The 18,519-nt window shown below is 38.2% G+C and overlaps 1 long non-coding RNA gene across 1 annotated transcript; it reads left to right on the top strand.

Moving 5' to 3' along the window:
* The first annotated feature begins 5,620 nt into the window (after positions 1-5,620).
* Positions 5,621-14,496, top strand: LOC308627395. The gene is made up of 3 exons (XR_014017399.1): positions 5,621-5,890; positions 12,754-12,825; positions 14,233-14,496. It is a non-coding gene; the product is annotated as an uncharacterized lncRNA (long non-coding RNA).
* Positions 14,497-18,519: the final 4,023 nt, after the last annotated feature.

The raw sequence follows: 18,519 nt of genomic DNA, 5'->3' as shown, positions 1-18,519 counted from the left end.
CGAAGTCCTTTACCTGAAAATATTCATCACCAACCAGTAAATAATGTTTGTTTATTAGGAGGGTTAGCAAATTTCAAATGCAAGTTAATTGAAACTAGCTTAGGTGCCCTTGGCATTTGAACAAACATGTAATGGACACACACACACACACACACACACACACAAAACAGAAAAGTATATCTGAACAAATGAAAATGTACTAATCTCAGGAAAAAACCTGCAATGTGAATATATTAGAAAGAGAGAGACTGAAAAATTAAAAATTTAAAGATTATTGCCAGTACTTTTACTGACAAAAAATGCATATATTCTATATTAAAATGTTTAATGTAGCTTTTTCAACATCTAACTGTATTGCAAACAAACATAATAAAAAGTTTTAAGTTATAAAAATATTTTTAACAACTGCATAGACTTAATAGTTAATTTACTTTGTTTTCATTAAGGACGTTTTTTAAATTTATTTATTTATTTATTTTTGGCTGAGTTGGGTCTTTGTTGCTGCGTGTGGGCTTTCTCTAGTTGTGGCAAGCGGGGGCTACACTTCATTGCGGTGCGCGGGCTTCTCATTGCGGTGGCTTCTCTTGTTGCGGATCACGGGCTCTAGGCACGTGGGCTTCAGTAGTTGTGGCACATGGGCTCAGTAGTTGTGGCTCATGAGCTCAGTAGTTGTGGCTCACGGGCTCTAGAGTGCAGGCTCAGTGGTTGTGGCGCATGAGCTTAGTTGCTCCGCGGCATGTGGGATCTTCCCGACCAGGGCTCGAACCTGTGTCTCCTGCACTGGCAGGCAGATTCTTAACCACTGTGCCACCAGGGAAGCCCAAAAGAGTTTTATTTTTTACTGTAATCTGATCTCCATATTTTACCCACAGCATTAATACAGATTTCAGGTAGCAATGAGGACACTATAGAGAAGTTTTAAAATGCAAAGCGAATGTATAAGGGATAAAGTATGAAACCTGTCATCTCACAGAGATTTCTAAGAGATCTTTAGTAAATAAGGAATCAGGGTTTCAATTTTATATTCCATCTAAAAATAACATTCCTTAGTGCTGAATCAGGACTTTGAGCATACAGCATACTGAATCCTCTTCTTTCAATGATCACGGTTTTTCTCAGGGCATTTTCAAGGTAGGCCTTGGCTTCCAAAGGAAAGGAAAGGAGTAAACTGGCAAAACAAGATTGCTTTGGCATAGAATATCCATTCACTGACCTAACCCAGCTGATATATGAAAAGGTAGGCACACGAGCATCAGGCTAAGCCCTAGAAAAGGGAACAGTGTTTTGCAGATTATAACCCACAGATACTAGGGATTACTCATTTTAGGCAGATCTCAGAAGTGCCCCCAGACTTCTCTTGGGAGTGAGGAGGCAATGCAATGCCACTGCAGTGCCATTAAGGGAAAACCATGCCCTTACGGCATGGTAAACCATACCTGGGGCATAGCTTAGGATGGCATTTTCTAGACAGATGTGTGGAGAGTGGGGAACTCTGAAGCTCAATACGAGGCATTAGTGACCTGTCCTTTACCTCCATTGTTTCCACTAGAAGGAACTACTCTGAACGTTCCACTTTTGAGCAAGCCTGGTTCTCTCTTTTGAGTAACACTGGACCCTGGGTAATTGTTTAGTGACATAAATGGAAGAGCTTAATTCGAAAGGGCGCTTGAGGGAAAACCATTGGATCAGTAACATGGTTATTATGGAAAATGTTTTACATACAGAAAATTACAAAAAAGAAAAATCATCTGTAATCATGTTAGCAGGAGATATCATTATTTATATTTAGATGTGTATCCAATCTTTTTTCTATGTATATACACAGGAAAAAAATTATGTATATATAGTATATAAATGTATATAATATATAAGTATATATATGTTAAAAATTGGGACCTACTGTCTTATATTTTTCTACTTACTATTTTGGAAATGTTTCCCACACCTATACATATTCTTCAAGAATGTGATTTTTAATTTTTGTATATTCAATAATGTTAATGTATGCCATAATTTATTTAATGATTCCTATAACTTAATTTTGATTTTGGTTGTTTTCAGTTTTTCCTATTACAGACAACAGTATATTAAACATTTTTGTAAATCTTTGTGCACATCTCTGATTGTTTTTTTAGGATACATTCATAGTAGTGGAATTATAGAACCAAAGGGTATAAACATTTTAAAGGTTTTGTATCATATATATATATAGAGAGAGAGACAGAGACAGAGTCTCAGATTACTCTCAAGAAAGTTTTTACCCATTGTAGACTCCCACCAGCAGTGCACATTTCCCAACAACTGTACAAACTATGTATTGAGATTTCTTTTAAATGTAGGTTTTTAAAAAACTGGCACCTTATCATAATTTGCATTTCTTAGTTTACTGGTAATATTGAACATTTTTCTTAAGTTTTGATCTTTTAACTCAACTGCTGAGAATATATTCCTGTGACATACCTGTTCATTGCTCACTTTTCTTGGGGAAATTTGTCATTTTTAGTGATTTATAAAAACTTTTTGTATATGAAGTATATGATCCCCTTATCATGTGTTAGGATGATTTCCCCCAAGCTTGTAGTTTGAATTTTGATTCTATTTGTGGCATTTTTAAAAACTATTTTTCCATTCTGCATATGGGGGGCGAAATAACATATGGATGACAATTAAAAAGTTCATACCTTTAATATATAAATATCCTTCTAGTTAAGTAAGAACTTTTTTCATATAATTAATCTATCTCTCCTATGCTGAACATTATAGAATATATATTCAATGGTTAAACTGGAAGGTAGACTATCTAGTAAATTACCAACCACTATTTACTTACAGAGTATGTGTTAAAGCTGACTTGACAGTGGCTACTTACTCTGTTTTCTATTGAATAGAGAAGCCAATTCATTCAAAACTTCATTTGACCTTAAAGGGAAGCAAAACTGATCTGTCAATCATATTCTTCAGTGAAGAAGAAAGTAACGTATGAAAATGTTGCATCAAAGCCACGTAATGAACCATGCAACCAAAAATTAAATCTTCAGAGACTGAAAACAGCTGAAGATACCTTCTGAAATTGTCAATGACCTAGGGTCAACTGTGTGCATTATTTTGTCATAATTTTGTAACAGTTGCACACATAGCCTATACAATGTATATGGTTATAAAATGGTATGTGTGATACACATTACTTTACATTTTTTCTCTATCAAGTACATACACTAAAAAAATTACACAAAAATGTATATCATATTTTTCTTTCTCTCCGTGGTATCCTAAGTAAGGTAAATTACAGAAAATTAAACCAGCCTATTATTTGTACATAAATGTAACTGCAACATAATTCCTCTACATTTACATTCTATGAATACATGAACACAATCTGCTTCAACAAAAGAAACGTCATAACTAAATACAGTCATAAGCCCAAGATCCATTCTGGGTAGTTAATTCGCATTCTGTTTTTCTGCTGGAATGGGTTCTTCCTTGTGCAATATTTTAAATTAGAAATACCTTTTGGGGACTTCCCTAGTACTCCAGTGGTTAAGAATCCTCCTTCCAGTGCAGGGGACGTGGGTTCAATCCCTGGTCGGGGAACTAAGATCCCACATACCGGGGGGCAACTAATCTCTAAAGCCCACACGCCACAACTAGAGAGAAGCCCACGCACCCCAACGAAAGATCCTGCGTGCCACAACTAAGACCCAATGCAGGCAAATAAATAAATAAATAAATAATTTTAAAAAGCAATATCTTTTTTATTAAAAAAGAGTTGACTAGTTATATCAGTTTTCCTTGTAATGATTAATTTATCATAGAAATTCATTTTTTCAGGGCAAACTGGTTGGAACAAAAATTTGAATTTTTCACTAGCATATTGTCTATAATGCTGTTCTTCCAGAAAATGTAAGAGTAACCAAAAAGGCATATTTTAAAGAAATAAAAATATACAATATAATGTTGTAAATTAAGAATATTCAGTAAATGAACCATGCCTGCATATTCAAGATTGTATCATTAAAATTGAGTATGCTTTTTAAAAAGTAATTTCCTCTTTTGAAAAGAATTTATAAACATATATGAGATACAAAGCATTTATAATACTATAAATAGAACTTGTTCCGTAAGATTGGCAAATTGCACTAGTGTTAAAATTCTCGAGGTCATAGCTTGAAATTGCAGTGTAGATATATTTTATGCATTTTGTCAGATTGGGGAAGTTGACTGTATTTCTAGGAAAGTTTTTTTTTTTTTAAGTAGTTATGTATTTAGTATTTTATTTATTTATTTTTGGCTGTGTTGGGTCTTCGTTTCTGTGCGAGGGCTTTCGCTAGTTGTGGCGAGAGGGGGCCACTCTTCATCACGGTGCGCGGGCCTCTCACTATCGCGGCCTCTCTTGTTGCGGAGCACAGGCTCCAGACGCGCAGGCTCAGTAATTGTGGCTCACGGGCCTAGTTGCTCCGCGGCATGTGGGATCTTCCCAGACCAGGGCTCGAACCCATGTCCCCTGCATTGGCAGGCAGATTCTCAACCACTGTGCCACCAGGGAAGCCCCCTAGGGAAGTGTTTTAATTAAAAATTTGTATATTTTTGAGTAAGGCTGAAATGTTTGGTAAATAAGTTTCGTCCAGTGATTCTGTTTTCCGTGATTTTAAAGAGCATCTTCAGGTCATCATAAAATCAGATAACATTCTCTTAACCACTCTGAGTGACAAATCAAAAAGAAGAGAGATGTTATCATACAAGCAGATCACCTTTGCCCAGAAGCAATTGAGTTTCAGGGCCCATTCCACCTTAGACACAAATTTTATCAATGATGATTGTGCTTAGTCTCAATTAGCTTTTTGCATTTTTTTTCTTAAATAGCTGCTCATATTAGTTCCAAGACACTACTATAATCATTAATTACTTCTTCTCAGCAGACAAGACTCTCTCTTTCACTATCAAAGCATTTACAATTAGCAGGATCTTTGTCCTTTCCCAGTGTCAGCATCAGTAGCCTTAGAAGCACAGTTTGCCAAGAAACAAAAGGACTCTGCAAAAGGCAATGGGGAACAGTGAAGAGTAATAGAAGGAGGAAACAGTAGAGCCTCCGGTCCAGCATAACAACTGCATCCAGGTCCATCCAGAAATCCAGATTCTAACTGTACTCTTCCTGTTCACCACCCCTCCTTTCTCGCCCCTATGCTAATCTCAAGCTCTGAGCTTTGATATCCTCACCTTACACTCTCTTCCAACCCACACTCAGTCCCTGGGTCTCCCCATTTCCTTGTTTCCTTTTATGGGATTCTATGAAACACTAAAATTAGCAATTAGAATGTATCCACCCAAGAGCCAAAGGATGGTTTTATTTGCAGAAAGCAGGTTACAGAAAGTTCTTTAAAATTGATTGCGATGTCTAAATGCTGGGGAAATACTTGGCTATGACTGAACAGAACCTGTCCGTCATGCAGCTGAATAAATTGCAAAGTAAGAGCACAATCCACCATGATATATTTTAATCTGCTATTCACTACAAAACAATCCTGATGCTATAGAAGAAAGACTTTCTTCTAACAGAGAAGTCTGAAACCTTATGGTCCTTTTAAACTGTGACTTTATCTCTCATTTTTACCTTTTCTAAGTTATGCAGCAATACAGGAAACTCTTCTTAATGATATAGGATAAAGAAAGGTTTAATAAAATGAAAACTTTTTGCATAATAGTAGTCATTTTAAGTTAACTAAATATGTGCATGTTCAAGATCTGATTAGTAATGGATATTTTCAGTGTAGAATAAAACCTCATTAATCTGGATGCCAGAGATGTTGAAATTCATCATTTGCCTTTAGCAGATGCCTTGAGGAAAAGACTGGTCTTTGGAGGACGAAGACAAAGTGATCCTGGTGCTCAAAGGGTGTGTGTTTTTTTGTTTTTGTTTTTGTTTTTTTACATTGCATTTAATTGTCATGTTTCTTTAACCCTCTTTATTTTTATTTATTTATTTATTTTTAATCTATTTATTTATTCACTTATTTAACTTTTGGCTGCATTGGGTCTTCGCTGCTGCACGCGCGTTTTCTCTAGTTACTGAGAGCGGGGGCTACTCTTTGTTGCGGTGTGCAGGCTTCTCACTGCGGTGGCTTCTCTTGTTGAGGAGCACGGACTCTAGGCCCGCGGGCTTCAGTAGTTGTGGCACACGGGCTTCAGTAGTTGTGGTTCACGGGCTCTAGAGAGCAGCCTTAGTAGTTGTGGCGCACGGGCTTAGTTGCTCCGTGGCATGTGGGATCTTCCCGGACCAGGGCTTGAACCCGTGTCCCCTGCTTTGGCAGGTGGATTCTTAACCACTGCGCCACCAGGGAAGCCCAAAAGGTGTGTGTTTAAGAGTAAGGACTTGGGGGGTTGAGATCAGGAAAGGGGGCTCAGCAGACTCAAATCAACTAGTGGCTGAAGTGCGCATGTTCCTGTCAGAGAGTGAATAGGCGTTGGACAGACAGGGTCTGCAGGATGTTTACACAGTGGTGGGTGGAAGGATTAGGCACTATAAAGACTGAGTTTAAGAACTGTGAACCCCAAAAGAGTGCTCCAGTACCAAGTGTTGGTGAAGCAAGGAGGGATCTGAGCTTGGCTGGTTAGCAGGGTATAGAGAATCATAGGTGTTACTGGAAGGGCCTGGGAATGAGTATGAACAATTTATAAATATAGAAACTTAAGCACTTTGAAACTCGTACCATTTTTTTTTTCGGTACGCGGGCCTCTCACTGTTGTGGCCTCTCCCGTTGCGGAGCACAGGCTCTGGACGCGCAGGCTCAGTGGCCATGGCTCACGGGCCCAGCTGCTCCGCGGCACGTGGGATCCTCCCAGACTGGGGCATGAACCCGTGTCCCCTGCATTGACAGGCGGACTCTCAACCACTGCGCCACCAGGGAAGCCCTCGTACCATATTTTTAATCTTTTTAGTTGACTGAAAGTAATTTTGTGGGTCTAAGAAGAGTGGAGATTAAGTTCTGGGCCTGGAAGTAGAACTCAGGTCTGTGTGACTCCAAAACTCAAGCTTTTCACCACTATGTTATACTGCTGTTTGGTGCATAACCATGGTGTATGCCTGTGTGAGTGTGTGTGTGTATGCACACATGCACCGTTTTTATGTGTTTGATTTTCCTTTTAAAATAAAATAGTAACTAGGCTTCCCTAGTGGCACAGTGGTTAAGAATCCACCTGCCAATGCAGGGGACACGGGTTTGATCCCTGGTCCGGGAAGATCCCGCATGCCGCGGAGCAACTAAGCCCGTGTGCCACAACTACTGAGCCTGTGCTCTAGAGCTCGTGAGCCATAGCTACTGAGCCCACGAGCCACAACTACTGAAGCCCGCACCCCTAGAGTCCATGCTCCGCAACAAGGGAAGCCACCGCTATGAGAAGCCTGTGCACCGCAACGAAGAGTAGCCCCCGCTCACCGCAACTAAAGAAAGCCCGCGTGGAGCAACAAAGACCCAATGCAGCCATAAATAGATAAATAAATAAATAAATAAAATAAAATAAAATAGGATCTAAATGCTGGAGAGGGTGTGGAGAAAAGGGAACCCTCGCACACTGTTGGTGTCAATGTAAATTGGTGCAGCCACTATGGAGAACAGTACAGAGGTTCCTTAAAAAACTAAAAATAGAAATACCATATGATCCAGCAATCCCACTCCTGGGCATATATCCGAGAAAACCGTAATCTGAAAGGATACATGCACCGCAATGTTTATTGCAGGAGTGTTTATAATAGCCAAGACATGGAAGTAACCTAAATGTCCATTGACAAATGAATTGATAAAGAAGATGCAGTGTATGTACACACACACACACACACACACACAATGGTCAGCCATAAAAAGAATGAAATAATGTCATTTGCAGCAACATGGATGGACCTAGAGATTATCATACTAGGTGAAGTTATTCAGACAGAGAAAAACATATCATATGATATCACTTATATGTGGAATCTAAAAAAATGGTACTAATGACCTTATTTACAAAACAGAAATAGAGTCACAGATATAGAAAGCAAAGTTATGGTTACCAGGGGGGAAAGGAGGGGAGGGATAAACTGGGAGATTGGGATTTATATTTACACACTACTTTATATAAAACAGATAACTAATAAGGACCTACTATATAGCACAGGGAACTCTACTCAATACCTGTAATGACCTATATGGGAAAAGAATCTAAAAAGAGTGGATATATGTCTATGTATAACTGAATCACTTTGCTGTACAGCAGAAACTAGCACAACATTGTAAATCAACTATACCCCAATAAAAAATTTAAAAAATAATAATCAAATAAAATAAGGTCATTCTGTCTTGTAACTCTTTTGTTCATGTAACACACTAGGCTTTGGAGAGCTCTGGTAACAATGGTTCCAGGGCCCCAGTGCTAAGCCTAAGAAGCATATTGAAACAAATGTCAATTCCCTCCATAAAGAATCATCCCAGAAGGCCATACTAAAGCTACCAATGACTTGAGCCTTTAGTCTGTCAGATAGCAAGCCCAGAAGTTGAGATGAGGGGAAAGACAATGGTCCAACTTCTCTGACTTTGTAAAAACAGCCAAATCATGGATACATTTGGGAACATTCATGACCACAGACTCACCAACTTTTTCTCATTTGGAATGTTTTTCTTATTTGGAATGGGGTATTATGTAGAAATAGCAGAAATATAATCTTCTCCTCTGTCTTCTCAACTAGTGTTTCTACCTATTTGATAACCATATGTAACAGTAAACTTTAAAAAATTACAACTTTGTTTATACAGTAAATAAATGTGTTTCCAAGATACACAGGAAGATATATGAAGAAAGTGAATTTTTAAACTATCTTTTTTTCATTTTAAACCCAGCTACGGTTTCCTTGCTTGAACATGTAGTCCTCCATAATACTGTTTTATTTTTATATTTCATGTTTGGAGTTTGTGATTATATAAAGTACATCAGAGAGTGTATTTTATTAATATGGAGGTTGGTGAATCAGATCCAGGTCCTTAAGTTTTGTCCAGAGTTTTGCTCTGCATTTGCTCACTTTTTTCAGGGGAGCAATTCCTCCACCATGTGGATGGAGTAATCACAACAAATTTGGGGGTCCCTGTGTGTTAGTAGGGTATAAATATTGTTGAAATGAACCGGAATTTTAAAAATGGCTTTAGAAAAATAAAAATAGAAAACATGCCTCTCAAGACCACAAACCCTATCTGGGATGCATTTTCACATCTCTAACATGAAGGATTTAGAATAAGCGAGGATTAAGCCTCATTCCTTCCAGCTCTAAAGGTCTATGCTTCCATTGTTTCTGACAGACCTTGTGAACCTGCCAGAACAAAACCCAGCAAGCTCCAACTGCAGCCTCCGAGAGAACAAAGAGGCTCCTCTTCATTTCTTGGGCTCAGTAACTATTTCACTTCAGAATCTCATTTTAGTGACTGCAAAACTGGGACCTGCCACTTTCATTTCAACCAGGATCACATGGATCAAAAAGTCAGAGAGAATCAGGCATTCTTATTCAGGATATACACCTGAAAATAAATTTTAAAACTAAAGCTAGGGAATATACTGATAGAAAAAAGTTCCCATGACAAAATAATTTTTTTAAAAAATATTTATTTATTTGGCTGCACCAAGTCTTAGTTGTGGCGTGTGGGATCTAGTTCCCTGATTAGGGATCGAAGCTGGGCCCCCTGAACTGGCAGGCAGATTCTTAACCACTGAACCACCAGGGAAGTCCCCTGGAGCTTTTTTAAAGAAGAAAGTCTACTAGTAGATTAGACTCTAATGTTCCAACAGAATCTTTGGCGTAGAAATAATTTACAATGCCCATACTACTAGAAGAGTAGGTGATAAATGGGAGAGAAAACAGTTTGAAAACCTTTATAAATAAAGGTCTCCTAAAATAACACACACAAAAGGAGAATTAGTTAAAATTTCATGAAATCACTTAAGGTATTTAAGGGCTCTGTTGTCTTCCTTCACTTAAGCCTGCATAAATTTCTAGATTTTTAAAAACTCAAAATACTTAATTTATTCTGTATTTATTTTATCTGTATTAAATTATTACGCAATGAAAATGTTTCCTGAAGATTCCATCAGCGACACAGTGTGTGCATGGCACACATGCCATGGTATAAATTGTTCTTAATCTATGCTATCAAAAATAAATCGAATCCACAACCTAAGAACCAATCTGGAATCTAACTTCTCTATGGTGGAATTAGGTGTGTTTTAATTCCAGGTAATTGATTAGGTCTAATTACCAAAATAGAAAACTTCTAATTTGCCAGCAGTCAGTGTTATAACTGGGGTACACCACTGGAAGGTAGCACTGGAATTAAAGCATAGACCTGAATGTTAATTCACCCACGTTCTGCCTACTAGCCCCATTCTCCTCCTGAACTACACCCCCATGTACCTTTTGCATGCAGAGCTCTCTTTGAAGCTGTAAGAGCTTCATGCATGGGAAATCAGGGGAGTCAAAGCTGCCTTATACAAAAGCATATGCTTTGGAGTCCAGGGGATGCTGAAAATTACTACATATTAGTAGTCTCCTTCTGGGGAGCTTATCTGAGTATGAGACCCTCACATTTTGCATTCCTTGCGCCTAGGATGTTTAAATTGGTGGCCTCAATCCTATAGCGCCAGGGTCTGTTTTCACACTTACTTAGTTCCCCTGGATTTTTTTTTTTTAACCTACTTTGACAAAAAAAAAAAAAAAAGGAGCAAAATAGGAAAAGAAGGCAGGGGCGGGGAAGGAATAAATCACTACACAGCTCTCAACCTCCACAGGGAAACAGCAGTACAAACCCACAGATCCAGAATTGTCAAGCAATGGGGCTGTTTGTTTACAAGTCTTAGAATCAGTTATGTAACTAGATGAGTTAAGGAAATCAAGTGAGTGTTGGAAGGGGAGGGAAGACCAGTACTTTCTGAATTAGTCAAAAGACTTGTCTCTGAAATAGATTCATAAAGACTTTCTGTTTACTTATTTTTAGTTTCTTTATGACTTTCACTTTTGAGTTAATTGTACCAAAAATACAGTGTTTCTATACAGATAATGACCCCTCATTCTTGATCATTGATTTTGGATACTTGAAAGCACTTTCCCACCACGGGATTTGTTAAAGTGATAGCAAGCATTTATAAGGGAAATTGGAATAGCTTTTTATCCACTGACCTGGAATTCCTCTGTCTGATTTAGCAGGAGGACGTATTATATGACCAATGGATTAATTCTAATTCCTCTCCAACCCTCACCCCGTAACTTCTTTTTTAAATTGGTTATTTGTTTTATTTTTTAAGTTCTGCGACCATATAATGTTTACAAAATGAAGACCTTTAAACCTATTTCTTTTTCTTTTATTTATTTATTTTTGGCTGCATTGGGTCTTCGTTGCTGCGCGCGGGCTTTCTCTAGTTGCTGTGACCGGGGGCTACTCTTTGTTGCTTTGTTGCGGTGCAAGGGCTTCTCCTTGCGGTGGTTTCTCTCTTGTTGCGGAACACGGGCTTTAGGCGCGCGGGCTTCAGTAGTTGTGGTGCGTGGGCTCAGTAGTTGTGGCTCGCAGGCTCTAGAGCACAGGCTCAGTAATTGTGGCGCGCCGGCTTAGTTGCTCCGCGGCATGGGATCTTCCCAGACCAGGGCTCGAACCCGTGTCCCCTGAGTTGGCAGGCGGATTCTTAACAACTGCACCACCAGGGAAGTCCCAAACCTATTTCTATATAAATAAATTTGGAGGGGGGGAACTGAAACAGTGTAAAAATTTCAACTCTAAAGAGAAGTTAGAAAATCAAATGATTTAAATAAGTCAATATATTGGACTATAAATTTCATAAATAAGTTACTCTCAACAAAGCTCTTAAATAAAAAAGTTTTTATGATCTTTTAAATACCTGCATTTATATTTAATACTCTTTAAAAATATGATTTTTCCCCTGAAATCTTACAGCCAGGATTTAGTGCTATGAGTATAATTAATCAACTTCTAATAGCAGGTTAAATGTGAACTACTGAGGTTTCAGTCAGTAAGTTTATAGAACATTGTTTTCTTTCTCATCTAGCTAACTTGTCCTTCAAATTGAGTTGGTTTAGTGTTATATGTTACTCCCTGGGGAAAACCCTAAGGGAATTGTTGGAGAAGAATTATGTTTTTCACCAGGCAGACAAAAGCTGAATTCAGGCCCTCCTCAGAGGATCTTCTCGGGGTGTTTTCTGCTAATGGTGCCAGAGCCCCATGACCAGAAGGGAGCTGCACAGCTGAGACGTGGTACCCAGAGGGCCGCTTAGCTGTTGTACCTGCCACAACAGACACTGAGAATAGGGATTAAGTCCAAGCCAATCTTTCAAGGTAGTATATGGGGAATGGCTACTTTGTTTTCATTTAATTTGAGACTCTTGGCATAGGGCAGGATATTTGGTGGCCTATGTCCTTCTACCTAAGTTAAAGGTAGGGTTGAGTTGATTCATTATCTAGAGAAAAGAGAAGTGCAACCAACTACAATAAAAGACCTCTGCTCATGGGTAATATTTCAATAAATATGTGTTCCCAGCCCAGGAACATCACTGAGTCTCCATAATTGGGTGTCTGATATTTACCAGCTTAGAACAGTGATGTGAGTTTGATAAAAGCTCTCCACCCATTTAATTGTGAGTGAATATTAAACAGGAATATGAGTCAAAATGAAAGGACGAAGATGAATATCTACTAAAGACTGACTTCTCTCAATTGCTATTCAAATTTTTAGGTACTTCTGGACTTTAAGGCCATATCATTCCAATAATAGGCAATGAAGATGATTTATTCCATTTATGTGGAGGTAAATTTTGTGCATATTTATACATTGTATAGGTTGTTAATCACTGTTTAAAGATAGTGATAGTGTGCCTACAACTGTTTAATTATCTTTATTTTGTCTTGCCTGCTGTCCAAAGACATAAGAAAATATATTATTATCATGTAAGTGATAATCACAATTATAATAATGCTTTACCAATAATGCCGTAATATAAATAATGAGCTTAACCTTTCAAAGCACTCTTAGGTATATGAGCTAATTTATACATTATTAGAGCTCATTATTCCTTATATACATTTTTCTGAGATGTGAAATGGCATCTTGTCTTCACAAGGTGAAGATGGGATGGATTTTAGACATTTCAAAAATTAAGTATACTTCATTTCTATATGTGTATTATACTTCAATACAAAGTTGAAAGACTTTGGTAATATAGCATGCACTTTTATTCGGTATAAGAAATTACTAAGACTGAGTGGACTAAGTCAATTCTCAAGAAAGTATATAGGTAGCTTTTTTTTTCCTTCAATAAAAATGTATAAAAGTGTCTTTTTTAAAGTGATAAACTGTGTATCCTTCAAAATAAGTTTTACCACATGATTTGGAGGTGCTCTTGGGCTCTCTGGGGATGGGATTGAAGTTCTGTTAGAATATATTAGTTTAATTTTTAAGTTCAGAGAGAAGATGGGGACTGACAAGAAACGCATGTCTGTACAGAGCAGGGGAACTTTTGGTATAATTCCTTGGAAGTGGCTGTTTCAGGTGGTGAAAAGAGCATGGACTGTCCAGTTGTGCGGGTTTCAATCTCTGCTCTGTTATTTAAGCTCACCGAGCCTCGGTTTCCTCATGTCTAATACGAGAATGTGGCTTTGCAGAGTAGGTGCTCAATACCATTACTGCAGGCAGGAGACATCAACCAAATGACCCCTTGGATGTCCTTTAAATGCTAGACTTAAATCACTGTAAAATAGATGAACCAATTCCCTTTCAATAGTAAGTAGTTGAAAACATCCCCAAAGATGGCAGAATAAGCTATTAAAATGGGTTTTATAAAAAAAAAAAAAAAACAACCTTCTTCCTTTGGCTTTTATCAACTATAAATGAAAGCTACTCTATTCAAAGTCTAAAGCTGAGGAAATAAGGTTTTGTAACATGCTAATATTTTCACCTCAGGAAAATAATTGTTCCTAGGAAAGACAAATGTTCCTACACTTAATCCTACTGTTTGAAGTATAAAGATTTATTATATTTTTTGCCTGAATCGAAAAACCAAGGATGGTTTTAAAAACTTTAAGCAGTGATCAAGTGCCATATAATTCTGAGTTATGAATTACCTGAGGACATTAATGGAGCACATTATAAATATTAATTAATTTTTACCAACACCCTGTGGTAACAGCTTTATTACCCCTCCTCCCCTTTTAACAGGCAGGGAAACGAAGATTCCATGAGGCCAAGCGACTTACCCTGGGGATATGTGGAAGAAGTTGCCCAGCCAGAAAAGGGAATCAGAGAAGGTTGGAATCAGAACCCTATGTGTTTACAACTTAAGAAGAGACTCATTCTTTATATATAAAAACATTTCTGCTTCTCTTCAGATTGATATAGTTGAGGGAAAGTGGTTTATGTGTCCTCCTGAGACTCTCAAAAATGTTAGCTATTTGTTTCCAGGACCTGCAATCACAAATCTTGTGTTGGTAGTACTAACACTTCCAACTTTGAGATCTAAATTTACTTAGTAAATTTCAAATTGTTCCTATAAATGGATTAAAATGGAATTTAATAAAAACAATAAAAATCAAAAGCAACAAAGAAAATAAAAGATTTTCTCCCTAAGCAGATAAGTGATTTACATGTTTATTGTGGTTTTACTTTTACATTTTTGTCTCAACATTGTAACTTGTAAGGTAACCCACAGATTATTTTACAATCTCCTCTTCTGAGTGTTTAAAGGGCACTCAATAAAGACTTACTGGTTGAAACACAGATACCCCTCCCAGTTATAGATCGACCAGTGACTAGTATAGAAAGTTTTAAAATTGATAACACAGTGTATACACAGCTACTTATCCAAACATTCAGTTAATAAAGCACATTTACTGGTTTAACCAAGTAAGTTGTGATTAGAAGAATGAGCCAGAATTAGCCATTATGACTTCAACTCAGTGAACTTTCATAAATAAACACCTCGTGCAATTTCTTCTTCAAAAGCTAAAACTTTGACAACAGGAGTCTGATTTATGACTTTTAAAAAACAGAAAGAGATTGAATGTGTCAAGAGTCAGAAAAACATACATTGTCCAAATTTTGTTTTCCAAAAAATCACTTATCCTAGCCAAGAGTAAATAACAGAGGGTACTTGATCATCAGTATTGGGTAGTATGAAAGATGGAAATCACCATCACTGGGTAGGTTTTTTTCCATAATAAACTGCAATATTGGTTTATGTAGCATCCATATAACTCTTTTCTGTTATACTTTTGGAGTTGCCATGTTCAAAATAACACCTGGAAATTGTTGACTATAATACAGAAAAATAGAATTGAATTTGGTCTTTTTTTTTTCTCCTCATTTATTGAATTTGGTCTTATGAGCTAGGATTCAGCATCGAGGTACCGCAGCATACTTCTGAAAATAAGCCTTGCAAATGTTTTCCACTAGAATATTTATGGATATAGTAATTTAGGCAGTCATTCCCTAGAGTAGATTATGACATGCCGGTAGCTGAAAGATGAGAATAAAACCTAAAGTGTCCAGTTGCAACTAGAGAGAGCCATAAAAAACCCACATTAAAAATATTTTTAAAAAGCACCTTTTTTTTTTTTTTAGATTGGTACTAAGTTAAAAAGATCCACACATTTGGGAAATTGTCTTTATGACTTTTTCTCACAGACCGCTTTCCTTCCTGTTTGTGGGTTAAAATAAATAACTCCTGAGATTTTAATTTTAGTTTCTCAAACAAGACAAAACCAGTTAAACTGCTTTATGTTGTCTCCTGAGCCAGGAATTGAGGTCAACCGTCATGAAAAAATAACCACAAGTTGACTTTTTGTGTTTTGTAGGTTAATACCAGCAAAGAAGGGGGTGAGTTGTTTATATCCTTAAAAATAATTTCAGAAGAAATGAAAGTCTTCAGCTCACTATTAATCGTATTATTTCCCACTTTTTTTTTCCGGTGAAGAGTTTATAAATGCCAGTAAAGGCCTTCCTTTGTAGAAGTTACTGAGTTTAAATACATGTGAAATGCCATTGCTTCGACAGATAGCTTCATAGACAACGAGCTCAAAGCTGTTAACATACATTTTAAGAGCCCTGGCCGATTGACGTTCTTATAACCGTCATATTTTAGAGACCTTTCTAAACCATGAGTTACATGAAATAGAGTAAAGAACCTAAGAAAAAATTAGGCAAGATTGTTTCATCGAGCTGTCCCTTTCCCCTCTGGGGCCTATTAACTACTACACAAACAAGGCCGCCTCTTATTTCGTCTTATTTGGCGTTGGTACACACCTCTAAGTGAGTGGAGCCCGTCCTCTAGAACTGGCTGTCTCCTCTTGAACAGTTTGTTATTCATATTTCAGTCGCTTTTTTTTTTCATGCCTGTTTTTTACTTCATGACGTCAGAGTATCTGATACTGATCAAACCAATGGAGGTAGCCTAGGGTACAAGCATTTCAGAATAGGATGTTAATGCGGTACTGGGTGTATCTCACTCACTGGCACAAGCTTTTCGATGTTGGAGCAGAAAAAAAACCGTTCAGAAATGTCTCCTTGCCTCCCTTGCAGGGTTACAGTGGTTTACCAGGCCAAGAATTAAACAGAGAAGAAAGGAATCCATTTTTAAAGGCACATCCTTTAGATGACAGATGCAGAAGCCACATGTGTTGGCATTTCATTACTTAGAATCTTTTTTGAGTATCAACGTTTATCTGAACACAAAGGAGAACGGAGCCAAAGATTCAAACTGTGTTTAATTTGGCCTCACGTAATTCATGCTTGGGAAAAACAGGGGTATGGAGTTTTCTGCCCATTCACGTGAAACACCCATTACCATTAATAGGGTTAACCATATTTGTTGAAAAGAAAACCTGTCCTTTAGAACTAACTTAGACCTTAGGGACAGAAAGATGTCCCCAGCTAATAGCTGATGGGAATTGTACAGTCTCAAATTTGCTCCCTGCTGACCTGGCATCACTGAATTTGGAAAAGCAGAGCCAGGTTCACCCGGGGGTAGCAGAGAAGAAAACTGTTTTGAAACAAAAACAACAACAAAAAAGAAAGGTGATTATACTTCAGGCTTTTAAATTAAGTCACAGAAGTCCCTGCCTAATTATATCATGAAAACAAGCTCCAGCTCCAAGTTCCTAGGAAAGAGAAGGTAGTGGTAGATTTATTCTTGTTTACTCCTTTCAACCAACCACACTTGAAAAGGTTTTCTTAAAATAATGAAATGAGACTCATCTGATTAGATGAAATATTTCAATTTAGAAACCAAATGACATTTCATTTTCAAGGATTCATGGTAAGGGAAAACAGATGGGAAAAATAATCTTGAGCCACAGAAAATCACAAACCTTGGGTTATATCCCATCACTAACCTTCTTGACCCCAGATGTGAACAAGAGGCCAGCCAGTCACTGAGGCAACACAGTATTAAAAAACTGTTGTGGGTGGAGCATATTGGGAGGTGCTGAGGGGGGACAAGAAGTAACGGAAAAGCATAGTTCTTACCTTTAAAAAGTGTATGACGGGGGGCTTGACGGGGGGCTTCCCGGGGGGCTTCCCTGGTGGCGCAGTGGTTGAGAGTCCGCCTGCCGATGCAGCGGACGCAGGTTCGTGCCCCGGTTCGGGAAGATCCCACATGCCGCGGAGCGGCTGGTCCCGTGAGCCATGGCCGCTGAGCCTGCACGTCCGGAGCCTGTGCTCCGCAACGGGAGAGGCCACAGCAGTGAGAGGCCCACGTACTGAAAAAAAAGAAAAAAAAAAAAGTACATGACGAAGTCTAAATATTAGTACAAAGCATGTGGATGTTTACGTTCACTTTCTCGCCTTGACATTTTCTCTCCCCTTGGAGAGGATAATGAACTACAGGGTCAGGAGGAGGAAGACTCGGGGTTCTCAGTAGTCTCTCAAATGGGGTGTAAACAGATCTCTGAACAATCAGAGCCCTTCATGAGCTTCAGAACAGGATAAGGATTAAGAAGACAAGCTTTGAAAATAGATAAACCTGAACCTGTCACTTGAAAGTTTCCAAGTCTCTGTTCCCATATCTGTAAAATGGAGCAATAATGCTCAACCACAGTGTGGTTGAGGAAATCAAATAAGATGAAATGTATGAAATACTTAGCACAGGGTTTGGCAAATAGCAAGAACTCGAATGAATAGTAGTCTTTACTATTATTAATGATGGATAGTGGCTAATATTCATTTAATATCTAGTGTCCTTTGCATGGAATGTTCCTGACTCTCCCCTCTGGTATTTAACTGTGGCTCAACTGGCCACACAGGGAGTGTCAAGTACAGCTCTGTAACCTTGGTGCCCTTCTTCTTGGGTTTTATCCAGAGACCAACTCAGCACAATGCCCCTGGGGGAAGGATGGGGTGGGAGTTGCGGGTAAAAAGGTGAAAAATCATGCCAGGTACAGTGGGGATTATGACCAGAAGCATGCCTTAGCCAAGCGAGAGCCACTGCAGACACCTCTTGGCATTCCACCC

The sequence above is a fragment of the Mesoplodon bidens genome (assembly GCF_964165515.1).
Source record: "Mesoplodon bidens genome assembly, chromosome: 14".
Taxonomy (NCBI): Eukaryota; Metazoa; Chordata; class Mammalia; order Artiodactyla; family Ziphiidae; genus Mesoplodon; species Mesoplodon bidens.
Note: the sequence above shows the minus strand (reverse complement) of the source record. Positions and strands in the feature narration are given on the sequence as shown.